This window comes from Dysidea avara, chromosome 3 (assembly GCF_963678975.1).
Source record: "Dysidea avara chromosome 3, odDysAvar1.4, whole genome shotgun sequence".
Taxonomy (NCBI): Eukaryota; Metazoa; Porifera; class Demospongiae; order Dictyoceratida; family Dysideidae; genus Dysidea; species Dysidea avara.
The window spans coordinates 42315765-42318380 of record NC_089274.1 but is presented as its reverse complement, the minus strand read 5'-3'; positions in this window follow the sequence as shown (position 1 = coordinate 42318380).

Sequence of the window (2616 nt, the reverse complement as noted above, 5' to 3'; positions counted from 1 at the left end):
TACAAAATTGTCAATATAATAGCTAGCTAGCAGTACTAGTATTCTTTGTGGCATGTCAAGAACAACTTAGCTACTGACGACATGAACATAGATAGTAACCGAGATAGTAGTCCGGATACTAGGTAGGGTTTCCACTAAAAATAGGATGGTGCTTCATTTTGTTGTTTCTGGAGATTTTCATACAGATTTACCTTTAGAATAAAGTTAATTTGTTATTAGATTGTTTGTGGCATTGGGTATCAGCATAATTTTAACATACGTAAACATCCAAAAAGTGGTCACGTGACCAAAAAACCCTTAATATAGGATTTCCACTGCAAAATAGATGAAGCCTCAGTTCTTTTCATTTTTTCTGATGATTTTCACAGACTGACCTTAAGATAAAATGAACAAGTGCTAATATATATATTATTAAATTGTGTATTGCTTTCGATATCAGTGCAGTTCAAAATGTGGTCATGTAGCCAACAATCCCATTACAGCTATACAAGATGTGCTATAGTGTTGCAAGATGTAGAAGTCTGTCACTGATTGTGACTTAGATCACCTTAAATGCCAAGATTTTTGAAAAAGCTGTCCAATGTAACTATTATAGTATTTTTGGTCATGTGGCCACTTTTATATGTGTTAAACTTATGCTGATACTCAATGCCACAAGCAATCCAATAATAAATTAGCACTTGTTTGCTTTATCTTAAAGGTAAGTCTTGTGTGAAAATCTTCAGAAACAACAAAAGGAAGCACCTTCCTATTTTGAGTTGGAAACCGTAATAGGGCATGCACGAATTTGAAGCGCTCTCTATGTCTATGACACGAGCCTTGACACCATAGATACATGTATACTAATCTCGGGGTATGACTAGACATTGTTACATATGTAAGCATACTATCATATACTATCTATGGTTTTTGCAAATTAATGAGTTCGAGTTGAGCGGTTCGAACAGTCAAGTGAGTGAGGCTCTTAATACACGCATAACACTTTTTTGTGTGTTATCACATAAACGAACACATTAAACAGATACAAAATAAAATAAACACATTAAACAGATGAGTCAAGCTGAACCTTTGCCAAGTGCAGTTCAGCAGAGGTAGTGGGGAGCTCCACATGTACAGGTATCATGGTCCTACTGCTCCGGATAGCCAAGATGGCAGAACGGAGTAAAGAAAAAGAGATGGAACATCGCATTAGTGAAAGTGTCTTGGTATAGGGTGTGCCATGTTTCTTAGAGAGTAAATCAGCTAAACAGCTATAGAATATAGTTGCCTCCCTACCAAATGTAGAAAAAACAAGAGGGGGAAATGCACCACACTCCACACTGCGAACCCTATCACCATATCCCACTTCTTCTCTAACTCATGCCTTCGAAAAAGTGATACAGGCTGAGTCTTAAGGTAGCTTGGTGCGTTGGAGTGAAAAACCCTTATATCAAAAAATGCACCCTGGCGTCTACCCCAAAATCCAGTTGCACGAATATCTGCATGGGCTTCATCATTACGAATGGCAAAAACAGGAGGAATGATCTCCGGCGGGCTACAAGAGGTAACAAAGGTGGTTCCACTACAACATTATAACAGACCTCTTGTAACTATCCAGCTGTCAAGTCACGAAGTTCATTATGACGAATAAAGGTAAGGCCTCCATGGCGGCAAACCATAGCATGATCTACACTGAAGGGGGTGCCACAAACAAAGTGACTGGAGACATCATACAATTGCCAGCCAAATCTAAGACTTAAAGCATCCCGAAACTCGTGCTTATTTAAGTAGAATCCCTGCTCCTGAATAGGAAGAGCTGTCAGCCACAGGGAAGAATACTTCATACTATTCAAACCAACGATCCTCTGCATCAAGGGATCTTATTTTATTTTTATTTGTTTAACCATAGATAATAGGTAAGGTATATATTATCTATGGTTTAACCATAATGCACTTGTCAATTTCATGCCCCACCCCCCCACCCCTGGGGAGGGTGGGGGAATACAGGGGATTTGACAAATCGTTGTGTCAAATTCCCCACTACTGGGGCAAAATTGGCTGTCCAATCCCCACCCCCACAGTAGGGGATTTGACAACACCTCAAGGATGACTACACACATATTTCATGCATGCGACTAGTAATAACCTGCCCTGTAGCTAGTGAAATTATAGCAAGTGCGATTTTATTGTTTAGAATTGCAACTAGCGAAAATCAGTCAGTGAATTGGACAACGGTCAATTGCCCCAGGGGTGGGGACAAGAAGTAATGTCATATCCCCACCTGGGGTGTGGGGACGCCCGGGGGTGGGGTGGGGCATGAAATTGACAAGTGCATAAGGGTAAGGTAAATACAAAAGGCAAATGCCTATAGGAGTAACACCTACAAAAACACAAGATACAAAAACAGAGAACAACAAACATTACAAGGATCCAGACGAGACTTGACAGAATCAGCAACAGATGTTGTTTAAGCCGCATGGAAGCCAAGGAAGCACTGATCCGCCTAGAACCAGAATATTGAGCATCAGAATACTTAGTGGGATTGGGTATGTTCATACCTCACAGACGACATAGTAAGGAGAGGAGTTCCCTCTCTAACTCCGAGCAAGGATTCCTACCAGACATCGCGGTGTAGCT